Below are 23,957 nucleotides of genomic sequence, written 5' to 3'. Positions count from 1 at the left end.
AAAACTTATTATCTATTTGGGCACCTGTGTAATTCATTTAAAAGTCCTGACTGGGGGCTCCCCATCCTACAGATCTTTGATGTAGGGGACCTGCAAACTCTTCAGCATCTCACTTTAGCTTGTGATCCTGGGGATTAACTGCAGAAGCATGCTCTGTGAATATCATCCTATGTGGGATGCATGATTATCTTCTTAACACTTCCAGTGCCTTTCAGCTCCTAAATTAGCAAGTTCAGCCCACAACTTTTCTCTTAAAGCCCCCCTTAAAGTCTCATTCACTTAGGTATAACACAAACCTGGCTACCTTCCTTGTTGACCATGTGACACAGAAGAAACCCATTCCTTATGCCATGTTGAATGTAGGCTTTTCCACTGATAATTTCTCTCCATCTGCCTTCTCTAGTTCTTTCTTCTCTTCTCCAAAAGGCATGGAGAGCTGCTCAGAGCAAATGTATAAATGCAGAATGAGAAGCTAGTGTCATGTCTGAGAAAAAAAAATTACTGTATTAAATTTTGTGGAGGGGAGAGTGCCCGTTTTGCTTTGGAGAACATGAAAAAGCACAAAGCCATAGCATTCCCACCTCCAAATCCTACTCACACAACTCTGATAACTTACACCTTTACTTCCCTACTCCTTCACCTTCTTTGCCAAAGACAGTAGTCATAGGAGATAAAGGGCAATGCTGGGGAAAGCAGAGCCAGACAGGCCTCCATTCATTTCTCTCTAGTATAGGAGCTACTTGATGCTTTGTCCTCAAATTTGGGTACTAGTCAACAATTCTGGCAAAAATGAAATGTCTGCCTCAACATCCTCTTTCACTGTGAGGTCCAATCCTCAAACAACACTGTTATTTTGTGTCGCTGTTATACTTAAATACTACAATGAATATAACTTTTCTTACTCTCAAACTTCTTTAACAGTTATTTACAGGTACTTACTTCTGCGGGCTTTGGTTCATTTCTTATAATCATTTCTAAAAAAGTCTTCTCAAACTATGCTCTTGAATTTTCATATACTTAAATGGCACTGCACTTGGTAAAATGTTGGTTTTATATGTGGGCGCATAAGCAAAACTAAATATCATTCACACTTATCATGTTAGTGGTATCTAGTTGGCTCAAATGAAATCTGTGGATAAAATGGAGACAATATCAAGTTTAGTTCCTTTTTCCATTTCAAGGAGAAAATCCCCCCCCCAAAAAAAACCAAAAAAAAAACCCAAAAAAACAAAAAAAACATGAGGCCCAACTTATAGTAGCCTACATGATGGCTCAGTTTTCTAGAGAAACCGTATATTTGTGTGTATTTACAGTTTCTCAGGAACACTTTGATAGCGAAACTCATCCATGAGTGGTCTAAGCCATAATTTATCAGTTGTGGTTTTTTACATGAGGTAGAATGAATAGAGCGAAATTAAATACTGTTCATTTTTTATCATATTACTCTGTAGTATCTAGTTGGTTCAATGCAAATTGTAGTCAGAATGCTCTGTTGTTCCAGAGAGAAAAAGATTAAACCATTAATCCACTTGATTAATTTATTTGTCAGCTTAAATATTTTGCTTTATTCAGAGGCCCCAATGTTTAAAAAACCTGATTCTTAAACATAAATGTTTAACAGAACACTTGTAGGAGATTAGGAACTATGTCCAAAATATTTGCTATTCTACTGCCAGGAGTATTTTGAATGAATAAATTTATCTATCTATCTATCTAGGAATCATTAATTATGCCTTTCAATTATACCTAGCCAGAAGTTTTGGTTAGTAAGCAAACAAGCTAGGAGTGAAAATAGGCTTATATAGATCAAATTTATTTGCTCTACTGTGGCTGACAGTATTTTGAATTCCTCACGTATTTATCCATTCATAATGTTCTTTTTCAGAACATGGTGTCTGGGATGCAATAGAGAATAGAAAGTCAAAATCTCTGGCTTCATAACATTTGTCTTCATAAGACTGTCCCTCATAATCATAATTCTGAACAGGGAAAAAGACCATAAATATTCTCAGCTGAGATGAATATACAGTAAATGTTAAACACTAATGGAAATAAAGGAGAATGAAAGGATACAGTATCCTGAAGTTTGGCCAGGATATTATTTTTTGTCATTCTAATGATCACTACATGATTGATTTCACAATTTTGAGCAAAAATTCACTTCATTAATTCAGCACTAACTTTGTTTTACTAATTCAGCAGATACTTACTGAGAGCTTAGCCCACTTGTGCCGGACACTAGAGACAGTAGAAATCAAAATAAGTCTTGTTTCCTGTGCTCAGCGAGGTTACACGTGTGTGCAAGAGAAATAGTAATTCAATAATAGCTTAATATCCACACATTCAACCCATTTACATGGTGACTCACACCCATACACTGTGTCGTTGAGATGGATAATAGTGGTTCTGCTGTGGTTACTGCTTTAACTCCTAAATAAATCACTTAAATACATGAGACATTCTAAGGATTTAGAAAGTAAACCTAATTCCAGTGGCAAAACCTCGACTTGGATTAATCATCACACTAAAGTGACTGTTAACCTCAATTACGTGGACCATTTCTTTGACTCTCCACCAGGTTTAAGTGGTTGGAATCTTACTTCTAAGAAAGAGCTAAAATCAGATGTAGTCATTTTTTTAAGCTGAATGAAAATATATTTCTCATATACTATAAAATCTGGTTTAATTGTCCAAAACAAAAAATAAAATAGCAGATCAAAGGAAAAATATGGTTTAAAAAAAAAACAAGGCATACTACGACAATCCATAGCATATATATTGAGTTGTGGTATACCTAAAATAATTCTTGTGTTCAAGTAAAATGGTACTTTTGAAAAATAACAAGATTTTACTAATAATATTTTAAATTTCTTTAAATTTCTCTTTTGTTTGTTAAAATATTTATTAGTATCTACAGCTGAGATGTCAGTTAATATACACATTTCATTTTTATTTATTTTTGCCCATGCCCATGGCAGGTGGAAGTTCTCTGGGCAGGAATTGAACCCAGCATCACAGCAGTGACAGGGGATCCTTAACCATTGGGCCACCAGAGAACTGTGAGTATTTTAATAAAAGACCTTTCTACACCAAAATTGCATACATATTCTCCCCAAATTTTCTTCTGATTCTTTTTTTTCATATTAGGAATAAAATTTATCTGTAATTAATTTGGGGAACTGTATATGAAGATACATAACTGTAAATGCATGGCTATTTCTTACTATATCATGTACTGAATTGTCCATGGTAATGTTGTAATGTAAATTCAAATATATATATATATATATATATACACTATTATTCCTAAACAATTTATTGAAGAGACTAACTTCTTTTATTTGAAAAGCTATATTTATGATGTGGTAAAATTCTATATACATAAGGGTCTTTGCTAGACCATTTATTCCACTGATCTATTTGTTCATTAAAGTGCTAGTGTCCTACCAGCTACAGTTTTATAGTTATATTTCCTCTCATGCTAATCTCAACCAGTATCACCAATATTATTTTGATTCCATTATTTTATTTTGCACACACACACATATTTTTTAACAATGAACAGTTGTTATAACCAAAAGATTTACTAGTTTTGCAGCTTGGTATTGCTTCTTGGGTACCATGGTTTTTGTTTGCATTTTGTTCAATTGTATCCTTCTATAATTCATTCCAGGTGAGTTTAGAGATAATAAAATTTCTTAGCCTTTTTAAATGTAAATGAATGTCAATATTTCACTGTAACATATAAGTATATACCCTGATGAATAATTCTAAGATAAAAATTATTTTCCTTCCATCTTTATTGTCTTCTTGTACCCTCTTTTGTCAAAGAAAAGTATGATATGAATTGAATTCTCATTTTTTTTTCTTGTCTAGAATCATTTATGGTTTTATTTTTAATCAATGAATGTTAATATTTCATCACATGTATCTGGATGAGGTCTTTTTCATTCATTCTGTTCAACAAATTATCTTTTCATTATAAGAATGAAATTTAGTTCAAATCTGAGTTTTCCTCCATAACTGTTTTATTTTTTTTACCTGTCAGTTTCTTTTTTTTATTATTATTATTTGCTATGTGGAAATTGAAAGCTCAAAATTTCTTATTTAACCTTCTGTCTTTTTCAACTATTTTCTGAAATATTCTTTTAGCTTAATCTTTTACCAATACTCTCTTCATCTGTGAGCATTTTGTTATTATTTATCCAATTGATTGAGATTTGTATTTCAAAAATTACATTTTTATCATGATTCCCTAGTGATTCTTTATTTTGAATGTCAAAATATTTGAAATCTGAGAAGATAATTCTTGCTTACCTTAATTATATTTTTCTTCTTGCTCTATTAAATCTCTCTTTGAATTTGAGGGCTTCTTCTTCTTGTTGAGCTCGGTGCCGCTATATTATGGTGTAAGCATCACTCCGATTTTAGGTGAATCTTGATTGTGTATTTGCCTTTTTGTGTAAGATGAGCTGTTGCTTATCTGAGAATGGCACGCATGTCTTGTGATTGTGGGAGAGCATGGAAATGATTACAGGAAAACGGCTACTCTCCCAAGCATAGTACATTCTGATTCTCCTGGTTTTTGCCAGTCACTCAAGGTATCTCCTCTTGGGGTCTAATTCAGTAATAGAGGCATAAAAATTAAAAAAAAAAATAGTTCAGGTACTGTCTAAGTTAGTTGCCATGAATTCATGTCAAATTGCAGCTTGGGTTGTTTATCATTTTAAACCATACTTGTAAGTTTTACAAACTTCTCTAATTTATAATTGGACTATAAAGATCACAGATTCTTTAAATGGTTGCTATATTTTATACTAAGCAGAAAACAGTTTCTTAAAATTCTGTACAGAGTTAATGGTATATGAAAGAATTTAAATCGACTTTTCCTCTTGTCTCCAAATTTCAAAGAGCAACACTTTTTTACATTTTTATTTTATAAGGATACTTTTTTTAATTAAGGTAGCAATAGGAAGGTATTTCTAATTAGATTAAATTTATCGTTGTACTCATTTCACTGACTAAATAAAAACTCTCTCACTTTATAAAAAAAAAAAAGTACACTGTTCCAGAGATTACAGTTCTAATCCTAAATAAATTTGACCCATTTTGGACAATGTTAGAAAAAATATTTTGAAGATTACTTACAAAATATTATGTTATCATCTCTGTAAGGCAAAATTATGGATTTTTTTGAGTTTTTGTATTTTCCAAACTTTCTTCAATAGCAGCATATAATTTTTAATACTACCAAAAATATTTTTAAGTATTTTCCCAAAACTGTACATTTTTAGAACTCCTTAGCAATTATTATGTTTCTGCATAAAACATGAAGCAATTATAAAACCATCACTCTAATCCTCAGGTCAAGTTTGATATGTTAACTTCTCTGCCAGAATCAGCACATTAAATAGACATAGTGAATGCAGCTGAGAATGCACAGATTTTATCATTTCTCTTTCCTTAGTTTTTATCTTTTTCCTTAGCTATATGTGCTAGCCGATAAATCCTCAGGGCAAACTGGCTTTGGATCAGGGGCTGAGTCATTAAATAGAGAGAGAAGTGATGAATTATTTTCATCAGCATCCACTCACAAAGTACTTCAGGTTTTCACTGTGCTACAGCCCTTCTCTGGGTCTCCTGTACTATCCATGATTCAGTACAAACACTGTGGTCTTTTATTCAAACATGTTTCTTCTACAAAAGACCTTCTGCCCTTCTTCTAACTTCATACAAGGAATCCAGTCTTCTTTGAGTGATTTTCTACTTTCATCAAAGCTAAGAGATCTTGAGATTGTAGCACTGACCAAAACCTACTTCTATCTGTGAATTTCTAAGACTGTATAAGTTAAAACGGCTTAATAAATATTTTAGTATTAGGGTCTTATTCATCTTTCATATCTTTCTTTTCCAAATCAAATACATAATCAAGTCCAATTGCCTATTCTCCTGACATATCATGTAAACCTATTTCATTTTTTCTATTCCTACTGACACTGTTTTTGCATAGGACCATATCAAATTTAATTCACCTCACTGTTTCAATGGTCTCTTCAATAATTCCTTTAGCTTTAATATAATTCTTTATTTGTGTTTTATAAAAGTTGTGTCTTTTTTCTAAACTACAATAAGATTATAACTTGTGATCTTTATGTAATTTACATGACTCATATAACACCTCATTTTATATGGAATAAAATCCTAACTACTTGGAAGGACAGGTAATAATACCTACAAATTCACATCAACTTATTTTTCTTGGCCACGACTTTCTCTGATTCAACCCTGGACTGACATATTCTGTATGGCAACCACAAAGTATAACAGGCCCACTCGTTTTTATACATCTTTGACTTTAATGTTCTTTTATCAAAAGTGTAATAAAAACATTGTCAAAGGCTATTTGCTTCTTCAACCATAAGAAAAATATGGTCAAATTATGAAAAAAATACCACCCGTTTTTTCCATTCTGTTAATGTTCTTTTCCTTACATATCTTTGTGTTAACGTCTAGCATAATTAGACTTTCAACCCTTCCTCAAAAGAGATCACCTAGACTACTCCTTGTGGCTATGACTACTGAACAGCCATCAACAGGAAAGCTCTTCAACTTAGAACCACTATTAACATGTGCTAAATTTTAAAAATCAACTATTTAGAGGCCTCAGGAAACAATCAATCCAAAACTTGTAAGGCCAACATCTTAGAAAGAGGGGAAAGCATTGAGGCAAGACCAACATTTCTATTGATTTTTCCCTCAAGGCATTTGTTGATTTCCTATCTGAGCTGGCTAAAATATCGAGAAATCGGGCTATAAAACAAAGCAGAGCTCGTGGAAGTCTCGCAATGTTATGGACTAAAAAAATATTGTACAGGCCCAAGGAGAAATGGCCTCAGAAAGGCCCTAAGCTTTCAGTTCAGACTCCTTTAAGGCTATGCTGTGGGATAAAAATGTCAGTGTTTGCAAACACCAATACTCAGCCTCAGCCGCAAATCAACTCAGTTTCTGAACAGAGCAAAGTCATCTGTTCTACTATAACTTCCTTTTTTTAAGAAAATGTGAGAATATTACATCATCCACAGCCCCTTCAAATTGTTATACATAATGTCCACCATACAATTCCAAAGTATCAGGCATGCCAGGGACAAAAAAAATAAATAAATAAATAAAAAATAAAAATAAAAATAAAAATCAAAGAATACAATCAAATAGATAATAGAATTTATGCCTTAGATGATTCTTTAATTGTGACTAATATGATGAAGAAATGTATAAAAACTAGATAATTTCACCAAAAAATAAGCAAATGGAAAGCACAGAATCAGATTGTTAATTAAGAAACATATGAATCCACGATGTTAGTGTCAAATTTACTAAATAGCGTCAAGGCTACAAGCTATCAAAATGCTTAGGCAGAAGAGAAAGAAGCTTCGGGGACATCAGTAATGACACTGGGTTCTTCATTCCTTTATCAGACACCAACCTCCAGCTCAGACTAGATGAAGCCTGTAAGTCACATTCATGGGGTTTCTCACACAATAGAGAGCGTTTCAACTGAGAGATACTTTGATTTAGTACTCCATGGAATTGTAGAACTTATGTGACATTCTCCAGGGAGCCATTTTTTCATATGTTGGGTTCCATTTTACATAGTTTCTCCTTGGCTAGAGAGAGGTAGTTAGGGCAATTTAGAGATAAAGTCTCTTCTTCCTAGTAAATACCATTAGTCATTTTACCTGCTTATCTAGTTTACATGGTTAGACTATGTTACCTTATCTGCTTTTTATCCTTTCTTCCTAGGCATTCCCCCCAATAAAAGGAGTGAAGGAACATAGGCCAGATGCTTTACCCTTTCATCTCAATCTTTAATAGTAACCACTGAAATAAAAACTTAATAGATGGGAGTTCCCGTTGTGGCACAGTGGTTAACGAATCTAAGAACCATGAAGTTGAGGGTTCGATCCCTGGCCTTGCTCAGTGGCTTAACGATCCGCGTGGCCCTGAGCTGTGGTGTAGGTTGCAGACGCGGCTCGGATCTGGCGTTGCTGTGGCTCTGGCGTAGGCCGGCGGCTACAGCTCCGATTGGACCCCTAGCCTGGGAACCTCCATATGCCGCGGGAGCGGCCCAAGAAATGGCAAAAAGAAAAAAAAAAAAAAAAAAGAACCTGAATAGATGTATTTAATGCTTAATTAAACAGTAGAAACGTAGATTCATAGTCTGGAAAACTGTAGAGTACATCAGTATATCACATATCCAGGCTAAAGATCAGAGGAAAATAAGAAAACACTGAGAAGAGCATAAAATACATGGGCACACAGTGAAAAATTCAGAAATAGATCTTATTGGAATCCTGAACAGAAAGGAAAAACAGAGTATGAACAGAATCAATATCTGGCAGCTTCTGCTGGTAGAATGTAATCATTGCAACAGGCTGTTATTGCTAAAAACAACTCAAGCCCTTTAAAGAACCTGGAAACAATGAGGACTAAACTGACTACAATAGAGGTTATAGGGCAACTTCTCTTCTTTCCTAGGGATGTTTACCAACGCTAGACACAGTCTAGGGACTGAGGACTGAACCTTAGCCAAGGCAAAGGGCAAGTAATGGGAGATTTTAGTGACTGCATGGGGCTGGAGTGACAAAATTGGAAATGTGAGGGTCCTCAAACCCATGGCCTACCTACCCCTCTCTGCAGAGCCAAATTCTGAAACTGCAAAAGCCAGGATGCTAAAATCCAAAATCTTCTGAAGGGAAGAATTAGTTTTTCTACACTTCTCTAGAGTTGACTACAAAACAATCTAGGAACAAGTGTGAACCAGAATTAAACCGAGTCTTGCTGAAATTTAAACCAGCTTTATGTACTAGTCCCTGCTGGATTGAGAAGGTCTCCTCTCAGACTACCCAACATCATAACTCTGTATTTGTAGGGGAAGGTAAAGTAAATTCTCTTCAATGGAAGTTTTCATCATCTGAAACCTCCACAATCCCTTCATACACAATATCCAGAATAAAATGAAAAAAGATAACTTGTGAGAAAAGGCAAGGGCTGACCCAATCTCAGGGGAAAACAACCAAGGCACTTACAACCATCCTGTGTCCACACAACTATTCTGTTTTCCAGCTTTCCATAAATTACGTGAGATATTCAACACTGTCTTTTTAAAAAAATAGGCTTTTGGTAGATGATTGTGCCCAATGGTAGGCTAATGAAAGTGCTGTGAGCACACTGAAGTCAGCTAGGCTCTGCTAAGACGTTCGGTAGATTAGACATTTGAAGTGCATTTTCAATTTATGATATTTTCAACTTAGGAGGAGTTATCAAAATGAAGCTCATCCTAAGTAGAGGGGGATATGTATTCATTGTTCAATCTCTAAAGTAGCAGTTCTCAAAGAAGAACCTTTCAGGGTTCCATGGGGTGACAATAATTTTCAAACAAACACTAAGATATTATTTTATTTTTTGCTCTCATTTTTATATAAATATATAGTGGACATTTCCAAGGTAAAATGATATTACATCCTTGCCTGATGGCTAATGTGATATGTGTTTGTATACTCTGTTGTTTAAACCTTTCTCAATTATAATTTTTAATATAATAAAAATCAAAATATATAACCCAGGAGTTCCCACTGTGGCAAAGTGGGTTAAGAATTCAACTTCAGCAGCTCAGGCTGCTTCAGAGGCATGGGTTTGATCCCTGTCCCAGTGCAGTGGGGTTACAGGATTCAGTATTGCACAGCTATGACTAGGATTCAGTATCTGGCCTGGGAAATCCCATATACTGTGGGTGGAGCTATATAAGACTATATATATCAAAGACTGAAAATTAAGAGTTAAATTGCTAAGTGAATATAAAAGAAAAATAACTAGGGAGTTCTTTTCATGGCTCAGTGGTTAACGAACCTGACCAGGATCCATGAGGATGCAGGTTCGATCCCTGGCCTCGCTCAGTGGGTTAAAGGATCCGGTGTTGCCATGAGCTATGGTGTAGCTCACACATGTGGCTCAGATCTGGCACTGCTGTGCCTGTGGTATAGGCCAGTGGCTGTAGCTCCACTTTGACCCCTAGCCTGGGAACTTCCATATGCTGCAGGTGTGGCCCTAAAAAGCCTAAATAAATAAATATATATATATATATATATAATTTTTAAAATATTTTCTCATTCAACAAGGAGGCAAAAGTGAGAACAAAAAAAATTGATAGAGAATAGTAAGAATCTTTAAATCCAAATATATTAGTCATGACAGTGTAAGTGTTGTAAATCCTATAAATGTAAGCTTAAGTGAAATAAGAAAATAGTACTTATTGTATAACTCCACTTATAGAAATTTTTTGAAAAAGCAATCTATTGTGTGGTATTAAGAATAGCTACTGTCTTTGGGGTTGGTAACATCAAGCAGGGGGGTATAGGGAATGTTCTATAGTGCTGATAACATTCAATTTCCTCATTCCTAGTGGTGGTTTATGTAGGTGTGTTCTTTGTGTGATATTTCACTAAGCTACGAGCTGTGCTGTGTAGTTTTCTGTATCTTTATTATTCATACACAAAACAGTTTACCTAAAGAAAATATAAGATAACTCTTTCTTGGTTTACTCCATCTAAGACTTGCCCACAGCTACAGTTCTGTGTAGAACAATGTTATGTTATTATACCTAAGGTATTGCTTCAGTACATCACCTACAAGTTTCTATGCACACTGAGTCAGAAAAAAAAAAATTAACAATTAATTCTACTTCAATTAAATTTCCTATAACTTCAGTTTAATTTCCTTTGTCAAATTCAAACTGCAGCCATTCCATAGTGTAGTACAGCAGAGAGCTCAAAATAGCTTGTCTTTTGATTAAGTTCTTAAGGCATATTTACAGAGAGATTGTTGCTTATCTAGTTCAGATTTTTACCATCCATTCAAAATCTCCTTTTTGAATCTCTAAAATTCCAAGGGATCTCAGTGGTCACTTAGCTGGAAAAAAAAGATTTTATGTAAGGACACTGAGGCACACAAAGTTTAAGCAAATTATTTAAGGCCGCAAATCTAGTTATTACCCTAATGAATCTTCTACTGATCAAGCTGACCCAGTTTCCCCTTCTCCAAATTACATTAGTATGCAGTTTCCATATCATTGGAAAAGTATCCATTATGTACTGGCTTTATGGTATTAGATGTTTTCTTGCAGACATTTTATCTGCTTCAACTACTTTATGTGTTATTTTGGGTTAGTGAGTGTGTCCTACCTTTTTTTTTTTCTTTTAAATCCTGGGGACCTATCATTTTCATTCTAATAATTAGTAAACATATTCATTCATGCATACATTCATTCATTTAACAAATATTTATTGAGTACTCACTATGTATCAAGCAGGAAAAAAAGCCCCTCCCTTCATGTGGCTTTAACCCCAATGTAAATTAATCAATTGCTTGATTAATAAGTAAGACTATAAAATATTGCATATAGTATGTTGTGTGGTGACAAATGCTCTGGAGTTAAAAAACACCCTATGGATTAAGCTTCAAATACAGTGGTTTTTATGCTGCTTTGAGATCCCTGAGTTCACTGTAGAGATCCCTTTGGAACTGCTGGAGTGAAAGGCAGTTCAAACACCCAATCTTCCCAATCTGGCTTCATTCACAACTCTTGCTTTTATCTCTTTTACATAAAATGTTGCCACACAAAATTGCATTTGAGGAGTTCCCGTCGTGGCGCAGTGGTTAACGAATCCAACTAGGAACCATGAGGTTGCTGGTTCGGTCCCTGCCCTTGCTCAGTGGGTTAACGATCCGGCGCTGCCGTGAGCTGTGGTGTAGATTGCAGACGCGGCTCGGATCCTGCGTTGCTGTGGCTCTGGCGTAGGCCAGTGGCTACAGCTCCGATTCGACCCCTAGCCTGGGAACCTCCATATGCTGTGGGAGCGGCCCAAGAAATAGCAAAAAAAAAAAGACAAAAAAAAAAAAATTGCATTTGAACAAAGCATGCCATGGAAGAAAACCAATTCAATAGATTTTTCAGGTTCTAAAACATTTCAGCTTGTCAAAGGGACAAATAGTGCTTCTGATTATATACCAGTGTAGGTTATTTATCAGTGAAACTCATTTCATATCTAATATTTCTGCTCTAGGATATATATAAGTAGGGAAGTTTATGGTATAGAGGACAGTTTAACCCTCATTTACTTGACTCTAATGACTACTGAGTGACCTTTCTAAAAATAATGGAGTACTATGTGCATGTCTATATATAAGTAATAGAATCATTAGGTGATTAAGAGAATGACTGTATTTCAATGATGATTTATTATTGTGCATTCCTGGTTAGTCATGTGGAAACAGGTTAGTATTCTCATGCTGAACCCAACACACTTTCATCAGTAAATGCTAGCTCATTTCAATTAATTTCTCTGTCACTAATCTGGAGGTACCACCATTAGAGATATAAAAGACATGCAAAAATTACTTGAAAGACAACAAATGTATTTGAAGAAGAGAAGCCGTCAGGGTTGAATGGCAACCAGAGACTTAAGAGAAGATCCTTTGTTAAGCTGTCTAATTGAATCAGAGCTGAGAACAGCTTCCATGATTGATGATAATGATATCAATGATGGTGCTGAAAGGCTATTAAGTGTCCAAAGTGTTCTAGGAGTCATGTAGTACATAATACATTGAGAGATAATATCTTTACTGTCAGAGATTTTTACCTTCTAAAACTAGATGAGAAAGAGAATGATATATGCCTGTATACACTCATCAAAATACACTCAAATATCTTCCTCATTTTGCAAAGATTGAATAGTTAGAAGTAGAAGAATGAAAAAGAGAACAGTTAAAGGGAAAAAAGCGGGGTATATACTTGGTAAATACATTTGGGAAATGGGAGGGGGTGGTAATTCAAGCCTGGAGAAGAAAAATCTATTTAAAGACAGGTCAATCTATGTGTACAACAATGTATATCTTAAATTAAAAAATCAGCTCATTTGATGCATCACTGTTTTATTTGAATAAAGTATAAATTTATGAGTTTTGAATGAGTATGAGGAGAAAGATCAGTTTTTACTTTATTTCATCAATATTTTGGAAGAGGCAAATCATTGCTATTTTTTCAGATATATTAACATAATCTAGTTCAATTCTTAAGTTTTAAAAGAAACTTTTATATGAAACAAGAACAAATACAGACTTGAGGTTTTAAATTTGGAATACACTTTATATATAATCATGAAGTATTATAAATTTGAGGTATGGAAGTGGTAATTATCTTAAACTTAATCTGAAAAATATTATCTTTATTTGTGATTTTTTAAAAACTGTAATTTCTAATAAGATTCCATTTCTGTTGGTCCCAAGAGAACTGAACTAAATCACTGAATATTTCTAAACAATTTCAAATATTTTACAACCCAGGTGGAGGGGAGCAGGGCATGGGGAATAGGGGTAGAACATGATAAAAAAATGAATGAAATTTAGCAGCCATGTACTCTAAGGGAATACAGACAGAAGCTAAATATCTGAATTAAAATACAAAAAATTCTATGAAAGTTTTCGCTGAAAAGATATTTTGTTGATGTCCAAATTATTGGATCAATTCTGTGGTTATGCACTGACTGAAATATCTCTAGAACAGTTAATGTTCCTCAAGTGTGATTCTCAGACCAGCAGCATTAGCATCAGTGGTGACTTGTTAGAAATGCAAATTCTTAGGTCCAATCCTGGAACCAATGAACCTACAACTCTGAGAGACAGAGGACCAGCAATTTCTATTTTCAGGAGCCCTCAACCTGATGCTGATGCATGCATAAATTTGAGAATTGCTCTACAACAAATGTTGGCAAATCATTCTAGAAATATATATATTGAAGAAACAACTCCCTTAGAAGTCTCTAAATTGATTGAAATCATTCTGAGAAATTCCCAAAAGACACCTCAAACCAGTTCTAAATTCCCATGATGTCTCATGACTCAATCAACTACACATTCACCTTGCTATTCAAATATGAACGTTTCCTGGAAATTCGGTTAACTTAGTCTTTTTTCTCTATCTTCCATAATATAATCAATACCTTAAAGTTAGGCTCACTCATTTTAAGTTTTTAATACACATACTTCCTAATTTGATGGGAGAGGGGGTAGTTGAGGAGGTACAAAAATTTAGACATTCAGGGATACATTTTGAAGTAATGTGACATCATCTTTTCCCCTCAGTTGCAAACTTAGAATGGCATTTCAGAACCTTACTTGTCAATTTCTATCAGTTACCATTACAGTGAAATGTAATGTTCAAATCAAATAATAATTTATTGGAATGATCCATCCCTTTATTTTAGGAGATATAGCATTTTTATGAGAAGAATTTTTAGGTTAACAAGCAACCCTTCACACCTCTTGGGCAATGCAGATGAGAAATTACAGCAAAGTGGAATTTAGCTTTTTTTCAGATTGTATTGGTATATATGTCATGTTATGAAGGAAAATCAGAACTTGGTGATGTATTCTTGCTTTCTCCAAATTTTCTGTATTCTTTGTCAAGGAGATTGGACTAAAACTATCTTGGCGCTTTGAGTCATGCTGACTATTTGAAGTTATTTTCCCCCCTTTTGTCCTGCATAACATAGGCTGAGTCATTGATATAGTGGCAGGGCAACCACTACCCTGACAACACTGGGTGGCAGAGAGAGAGACAAGAAAGGAGATTACAAAGATTACATGGTCAAGGGTTTAGGGGATGTATAAAATATAGGCTAATTTTTTAACTCATATTTGTAACTTGGCCATAAAACTAATATGGTAAAACATGATAGCTGTGATTATTTGTGTTACCCTTTTTCATTGAGGTTTGGAATTATATATAAAATCGGTAATGAGTTAAATCTAAATAATTAATTAAATCATAGTAATAGTGAAGGCTATGGGGGAATGGTGAATAGCTGACTCTGAAATTATTTCTTAGGAAAAAAAGCAGTTAATATACTGAAAAACAAGTGCTATGCTGAAATTTTGACATGAAACAATCTTGAAAAAGTTCAGTAGTTCAAAGCTTTAATATTGAATTTTAGACATGGAAGACAGCAATTTCAGATTTTATGCTAAGCAATGAAATCTCACAGAAATAAAAAATAGAAATGGCAATCTTAAGAGTTCTTTTGAATACAGAAATCTTTCTTTTCCTCAAAGTGTTGTTTCTTCTTGATTTAACTGTGAATAGCTTAATGAGCAATCAGGGTACTCACAGAAACTTTGTTCTTCCATTAATTACATTTTCCTGATCACACAGTCATTGTAGGGCCCTTGACTTATTAAATGAGGCCTCCCCAAGTTCTCTTCTCTGGGTCTCTGTGCCATTATAAATCATTTGGGCTAATTTTTCCCTGAGCCTCTCTACTAACATTCATTAAAAATTCAAATAACATCACAAGGATATATGAAAATTAAATTGTATGTTTAAAAAGAACCAACTGAATAAATTTTGATTTATATAAGAAAATCCTTTACATATGCCTACTAAATGTATATTTGTCAAGTAATAGCTACTTCTAAAGAATAACTATACTCTTATCCTCTTGGAAGAAAAACAAAATAATTTAGTTATTATGCGACCAAAAAGTGAAAAAGCGGCATGGGACAGAACATTTATAGAACATTTCAGGTGATAATTTTGGTTTCTTATCAATTACATCTCAATGATTCATTTAATACAAAACCATTCATTAATAATCACTAAATATATAAATAGGTTTAACTTAAATGATAAAACTACAATAGTATGCTCTTTAGAAGCTCATAATTCAAATAAAATGTCATCTGCATTGCTAAATTTGCATTATAATTGAAGGAGGAAAAATACATTTTTAAATAATTTGACTTAAAAGTACTAAAGATATTTTGATCCCCAGTGATTGGTGATTATGAGTTATTAACTAACTTAAGTAACTCTTAATTAGAGTTAATAACTCAAATGTTGATTTAGAATGAATTTATCCATGATAACAATTATAACAAAGGAGAGAAAATTGAATACTTATAGCATCTCTACAATATATCAGACCTGGGTTATAAGCATTCCCACAGATATTATTTAATCCCTAAACACTACTTTTTTCAGATAACTGCTAAACCCACTGGACTGGGTAAATAGATTCCCAGACAATGGACAATTAAAGATCTCTATAACCTTGACTTAAATTACTTTTCAAACTTTTTACCTCTAACATATGCTGATCCCTCCAGTGTAATTGTCACACCACACAGTTACTACTATCTTCATGACTCAACACACACAATTTTCCCTCCCAGAATCAAAGATCTCTCTCTTCCTCTGCACTACGTAACATAACTTCTAGTCAATCAAGGGCCACTGCAGTCAACCCTTATGCCAATTAATTATTTCATACAAATTTACAAGGCATGTCAGTATTTCTATATAGTATCTGGTGATGATCATTTTTAACAGAGATATCAGTATCTAAGACGAAGTGAAAAGATAGAACAAAATTCTTTTTTTATTGAGTACCTAATGTCAGCTTTAAAAAAAATTAATAGAGTTTATTTTCTTAGAGAAGTTTTAGATTTACATAAAAATGAGTAGGCAGTACAGAGAGTTCGTATATACAACCTCCCTACCTTTCAGTTTTCCCTCTTAATAATCTCTTGCATTAGTGAAGCACCTTTGTTACATGTGATCAACTAACATTGATATATTAGTAATACTGATACATTATTTTTAACCGAAGTCCAAAGTTTACAGTAGGATTCTCTCTTTGTGTTGTGCATACAGTACTATAGATTTTTGACAAATGTATAACATCATGTATCCTCCACTATGGAATTATACAGAATAGTTTCACTGGCGTATAAATCCCCTGGGCTCCCTATATTCACCCTCCCCCTTTCCTGAATCCTTGATGTTGGGTTGTTGGCTTTTTTGCTGTTGAGTTGTATAAGTTGTTTGTATATTTTAGAGATTAGGCCATTGTCAGTTGCATCATTTAAAAGTATTTTCTCCCATTCTGTAAGTTGTCTTTTTGTTTTCTTTTTGGTTACCTTTGTTGTGCAAAAATTTGTCAGTTTGATTAGGTCCCCTTGGTTTATTTTTGCTTTTACCTCTGTTGCTTTGGGAGACTGAACTGAGAAAACTATTTGTAAGGTTGATGTGAGAGAATGTTTTGCCTATTCCAGGCGAATTCTCTTCCAGGAGTTTAATGGTGTCTTATCTTATATTTAAGTCTTTAAGACATTTTGAGTTTATTTTTGTGCATGGTGTGAGGGTGTGTCCTAGTTTCATTGATTTGCATGCAGCTGTCCAGGTTTCCCAGCAATACTTGCTGAAAAGACTGTCTTTTTCCCATTTTATGTTCTTGCCTCCTTCGTCAAAGATTAATTGACTATAGTTGTCTGAGTTTATTTCTGGATTCTCTATTCTATTCCATTGGTCTCTGTGTCTGTTTTGGTACCAGTACCACACTGTATTGATGACTGTGGTTTTGTAATAGTGCCTGAAGTCTGGGAGAGTGATGCCTCCTGCTTGGTTTTTGTTCCTCAGGAATGCTTTGGAATAAATTGTTCCATTTCTTTGAGTCCTCTTTAATTTCCTTGATAATGTTTTATAGTTCTCAGCATATAAATCTTTCACCTCCTTGGTCAGGTTTATTCCCAGGTATTCAATTTTGGGGGGTGGAATTTTAAAAGGTATTGTATTTTTGTATTCCTTTTCTAATATTTCATTGTTAGTATACAGAAATGTGACTGACACACACCATTTTAACAAAAGAAAAGTCAAAGACCATATATGATCATCTTAACAGATGCAGAAAAAGCGTTTGACAATGTCCAGCATCCATTCATGATAAAAACTCTTACCAAAGTGGGTATAGAGAGAACATACTTTAAGATAATAAAAGCCATTTATGTCAAACCCACAGCCAATATAATACTCAGTGGAGAAGAGCTGAAAGTTTTTGCACTAAAATCTGGGACAAGACAAGAATGCCCACTCTCACCACTGTTATTTAACATAGTACCGGATGTCCTAGCCACAGCAATCAGACAAACCAAAGAAATAAAAGGTATTCAAATTAGAAGAGAAGAGGTAAAATTGTCACTGTACACAGGTGACATGATACTATATATGGAAAACCCTAAGGACTCAATCCCAAAAATACTTGAACTGATCAACAAATTCAGCAAAGTAGCAGGTTTTTTGGACTTGAACCATTCTGATGAGTAGATAGCGGTATAGTTACCTAGTGAGCATTTTTCCATAGGCTGATCTGCTATTTGTACACCTGCTTTAGTGATCTGTTGGTTTAGATCTTTTACCCTTTGTTATTATTTAGTTTTAATTACTCTTTACATATTTTTAATATATCTCCTTTATCATAATTTTTGGTAAATATTTTATCCTGGTCTGTGATTGTCTTTTTACTCTCTTAAAAGAGTCCTTCACAGAGCAAAAATTTCTGTCTTTAATGAAATCCAACATATAAAATGTTTTCTTTCATGGATCATGCTTATGGTCCTATCTAAAAACTCATCATTAAATTTAAAGTCACCTATATTTTACCCTCTTCTAATTATTTTAGAGTTTTGTATAGTTTTATACATATTTAGGTGTATGATACATTTTGTTTGTTTCTTTTGCATGTGATGGTGAATGTCCAGTTGATCTAGCTTGCTTTATTTATTTATTTATTTATCTTTTTAGTGCTGCACCTGCAGCATATGGAAGTTCCCAGACTAGGCATCAAATCAGAGCTGCAACTGCTGGCCTATATAACAGCCACAGCAATACAGGATCTGATCTGCATCTTCCACAGCTTGCAGCAATGCTGGATCCTTAACCCACTGAAAAAGTCCAGGGATCAAACCCATGTACTTGTGGATGCTAGTCAGGTTCATTACCACTGAGCCACAGCAGGATCTCCCACGTCTCTGATTTAAAAGACTATTCTATGATTTCTTCTGTGACAGGTTAAGTATTCAGCATTGTCATCGCAGTGCATCCTGTCACTTCTGTGACATGGGTTCTGTCTCTGGCCTGAGAACTTGAGCATGTCTTAGAAGCAGAAAAAAAAAAAAAAAAAAAGACTACTCTTTCTCCATGAAACTGCTGCTGCTCCTTTGTCAAAGAGCAGTTGATGCTATTTAGTGGTAATCTCTGTATGTTCTCTGTTGTTTTCTATTGATTTATACATCTATTTTTCAACTAGTATAATGGTGTCTTGATTATAGTAGCTTTGTAGTAAGTCTTGAATCCAGATAATGTCAGTCTTTTGACTTTTGCTTTTCCATACAATCTATAGGTGAGTTGGTCACTATTCACAAAACAACTAGCTGTGATTTTAATTGGGATGGCAATGTACATAAAATTGGGAAGAAATTATATTTTAACAATATTGAATTCTAAACATGAATGTGGAATATCTTGTCATTTATTTAGATCTTCTTTGATTTCTTTCATTGAAGCTTTGCAGTTTTTCACAAATGTATCTTATACATATTTTTTATTTATCTGAATATTTAATTTTTGGCACCAGTGTAAATAGTATTGTGTCTTTAATTTCAAATTCTGTTTACCGCTGGTACATAGCAAAGAAATTGTCTTTTTTTCAACATTATTCTTACATCCTTCAACCAGGTTATATTCATTTATTATTCAGGAGTTTTTTGAGAAATTCTTTGTATTTTCTACGTAGACAATCATGTCATCTGTGGACAGTTTTTATTCCATCTAACTCAATCTATATAACCTTTATTTCTTATCTTATTCCATGGTCCCATTGCTTACCTAGAACATCTAGTATGACAGTGAAGAGGGATGGTGAAAGAAATCCTTCTCTTGGTCCCAGTCTTATGGGGAAAGAACATTGTCTCACATCAAATATAATGATAGCTGAAGTTTTCAATTGTTTTTGTAAATAAAATATTCTTTGTCATGTTGACTTTTGATAAATGTTCTCCTGCACCTATTAATGTAATTAAAGGATGTCTTTGTTTTTTGTTTTTTGTTTGTTTGTTTTTTTACTGATGTGATGGTTAGGTTAATTTTTTAATTAACTATTTCATTTTATTTTTCTAGGGATGCACCTGCGGCATATGGAGGTTCCTAGGCTGGGGTCAAATTGGAGCTGTAGCTGCTGGCTTTCACTACAGCCACAGCACAGGATCCAAGCTGCATCTGAGACATATACCACAACTCAAGGCAATGCTGGATCCTTAACTCACTGAGCAAGGTCAGGGATCAAACCTGAGTCCTCAAGGATACTAGTCAGGGTTGTTACCACTGAGCCATGATGAGAACTCCTAATTAAATAGTTTTTGAATATTGGATTAGCTTTGCATTTCTGGTGAATTCTAGCTAACATTTTGAGGAGAAACATAAATTATCTACTATCTCTTCCTGTAAAATAGGCAAGCGTTAAATTTCTTCATTCTGAAGAAAACATTAGCATCTTCTTAGTCTCAGAGCCTCAAACCAAAGCATTCCTCAAATATCCCTCATTGTCCTGCTTCAGCATATCATGGAGCACATTGTCAAAGCCACTGAGCCCTCCTTCACCTAAAGCCAATACTAACATTTTCCATCTACCTCCAAATGTCGTTTCCATCACTTTATTTCTATTCTCATTTCTTCTGTGAGGTTCAGTTTTCTCAAAACTTGTGTAATGTCTGCTTGGAGACCTTTCTCCAGTCTCTTACTTCACCCAACTCTCCTTTCAATATGAATGTAAAAGTGCTTTCATGTGCAACTCTGATCATGTTACTTTCTCTCTACAAAACTTCCATAAAAATAGGAATAAGAGCTAGATTGATTAGCCTGATATTCATGACTCTTTACAATCTAGGTATGAGTTCTATTTCCAAACCCTCCTAATTCCTCTGTCCAAACAGCCATTTCCAAACATTCATTCAATCCTTGTTAAGGTAATACTACATTTTCTGAGAGCCTTTCTAACAATGAGTACTTGTATGAATGAATGAATAACAGTGGAAAGTAATATAATTTTCTGCAAAAGATTTTGTCCCTTCTTACAGCACATCTCACCTCCCATTGTAAACTATAATTCTAAAAACTACATTAATTATTTCTTCCAGGACTCTCTGCAAGTCTTTATGTAGGTTCATTTCTGACATCACCAGTTACCACATATAATTAGGATAATCAGGGTTATTGTTAGAGCACAGTGAATGCAGTGTTGCATGTGCTGACTATCCTTTTCCATACGACTTCAGTTATAGAACCAGGCCCAAAGCCTCTTTCACATATCTCCCCCTCTCTTTTCCTTGGCCAACAGAATTAAAGAAGCAACCCTTCTCCCACCTCAATCCTGGTTACTTTCTATTCCATTTCCTTACTTTATTTCCCTCATAGCCCTATCTCTCATTGAAATCATCTAATTTGTTTCTTTGCTTAATTTTTCTTTCCCCCACTCTAAAATGAAAGCTCTTTGAAAATATTGCCATGTGTTCTACTTTTTCACACCATGTCTGATACATAGTTGGCAGTCCCTAACTATCAAATGAATGAATAACTGAATGAATATCTACTTATGTGGTATGTTCTAGTCTAATTAGGAAATAAAAAACAATGAAAAGAAGTGATGGAGAAGACAACGTCTTAAACAAGGTGAATGAAAGATGGTCCTGTATAGAGAGAGACTGAAGAGCTGTATATTCTTCAACAAGGAAAATAGCCTCCAGGCATGGCACATTGCATTGATAAATATTTTCTGGGAAGTCAATAACCCCTGGAGGTGGCATGCTGTGCCCTGGTACTCTTCGTTTTCCCTGCTGCTATCATCACTTCCCAGCAAAAAACATAATGTGAACAGCTACTGTTAGCAAATAAAATCCAGCTGAGGCAAACCAATGGGAAGTGAACGGGAAAAGAAGTTGGCATCAATAACTAGGAATAAGGAACATCAGGTATATGAGGGAAAGGATTTGGAGGCTGCATAACTCCCAGAAGAAGATGTATTACTAAAATAATAGTGTTATCTTATTAACAGAATTTCTATTTCACATGAAAAGCATAAATATTGACTGACATTTATTATCTAATTTAATTCTAAACTGCTTAAGTCTTATTTTCTTAAACTCTACACCCTATTAAACCAGTGATCCTCAAAATTTGATAGTATTAAAAATAGCTTGTGAAAAATAAACACATACATAGGTAAGTGTGTGTTTATGTATATGAATAGGTATATATGGAATAGCTATATATTTATATATGTATATATATAAATATACACATATGTATTTAAAACTCAATTAACTATATGCAGTAAATTCTTATTCTTTGTGGTATTCATATTCCATAAAGTCACCACAAACACTGAATTAATGAACACAGAATTATTACTCCTAGGGGAAATATAGGGTTAGGCTCTGGTGAACCGCTGATCATATTTCCCTACTGATAACACATAACATTGTTTTCTGTGATTTTCTGTTTAAAGGCAAGTTATTCAATATATATTGTTGGTTTCTTAACATTACACTTGCTATCAACAGTACTATAACTCATACCTAGATGAAGTTATCTAATACACATATTTCGCTCATAAGGCACATCACAGTTTTCTTGCATACAGGAACACAGGACAGCAATTTGGCATTCTATTTGGAAGCCATTTTAAAAAGTGAAATCTGCATGCAAAGCAATGAAACTAGAACACACCCTCACACCATGCACAAAAATAAACTCCAAATGGCTGAAAGACTTAAATATACGACAGGACACCATCAAACTCCTAGAAGAGAACATAGGCAAAACACTCTCTGACATCAACATTATGAATATTTTCTCAGGTCAGTCTCCCAAAGCAATAGAAATTAGAGCAAAAATAAACCCATGGGACCTCATCAAACTGAAAAGCTTTTGCACAGCAAAGGAAACCAAAAAGAAAACAAAAAGACAACTTACAGAATGGGAGAAAATAGTTTCAAATGATGCAACTGACAAGGGCTTAATCTCTAGAATATATAAACAACTTATAAAACCCAACAGCAAAAAAACCAATCAATGGAAAAATGGGCAAAAGACCTGAATAGACATTTCTCCAAAGAAGATATATAGATGGCCAACAAGCACATGAAAAAATGCTCAACATCGCTGATTATAAGAGAAATGCAAAGCAAAACTACCATGAGATACCACCTCACACCCGTCAGAATGGCCATCATTAATAAATCCACAAATAACAAGTGCTGGAGGGGCTGTGGAGAAAAGGGAACCCTCCTGCACTGTTGGTGGGAATGTAAACTGGTACAGCCACTATGGAGAACAGTTTGGAGATACCTTAGAAATCTATACATAGAACTTCCATATGACCCTGCAATCCCACTCTTGGGCATCTATCTGGACAAAACCCTACTTAAAAGAGACACGTGCACCCGCATGTTCATTGCAGCACTATTCACAATAGCCAGGACATGGAAACAACCCAAATGTCCATCGACAGAGGATTGGATTCGGAAGAGGTGGTATATATACACAATGGAATACTACTCAGCCATAAAAAGGATGACATAATGCCATTTGCAGCAACATGGATGGAACTAGAGAATCTCATACTGAGTGAAATGAGCCAGAAAGACAAAGACAAATACCATATGATATCACTTAGAACTGGAATCTAATATCCAGCACAAATGAACATCTCCTCAGAAAAGAAAATCATGGACTTGGAGAAGAGACTTGTGGCTGCCTGATGGGAGGGGGAGGGAGTGAGAGGGATCGGGAGCTTGGGCTTATCAGACACAACTTAGAATAGATTTATAAGGAGATCCTGCTGAATAGCATTGAGAACTATGTCTAGATACCCATGGTGCAACAAAAGAAAGGGTGGGGGAAAAAATGTAATTGTAATGTATACATGTAAGGATAACCTGACCCCCTTGCTGTACAGTGGGAAAATAAAAATAAATAAATAAATAAAATAAAAAGTGAAATGACCCCTCCTCCA

At 34.5% G+C, this 23,957-nt stretch overlaps 1 long non-coding RNA gene across 6 annotated transcripts in view; it reads right to left on the bottom strand.

Moving 5' to 3' along the window:
- The window catches only part of LOC146405706 (uncharacterized), a 413,778-nt gene that overhangs the window by 129,153 nt on the left and 260,668 nt on the right, over window positions 1-23,957 (bottom strand). The window contains exon 3 of one of the 6 annotated variants that reach the window (XR_014838651.1): window positions 4,318-4,618. The exons of the other annotated variants lie outside the window; for them this stretch is intronic. This is a non-coding gene — a long non-coding RNA (uncharacterized LOC146405706). The remainder of the gene's footprint in view (window positions 1-4,317; window positions 4,619-23,957) is intronic. 6 annotated transcript variants of the gene reach the window in all.

Source organism: Sus scrofa, chromosome 2 (assembly GCF_054392235.1).
Source record: "Sus scrofa isolate SSC_HxYL_T2T_F1_AM1 chromosome 2, Sscrofa_HxYL_maternal_Yorkshire_Landrace_v2.0, whole genome shotgun sequence".
In the NCBI taxonomy this organism is placed as follows: Eukaryota; Metazoa; Chordata; class Mammalia; order Artiodactyla; family Suidae; genus Sus; species Sus scrofa.
Note: the sequence above shows the minus strand (reverse complement) of the source record. Positions and strands in the feature narration are given on the sequence as shown.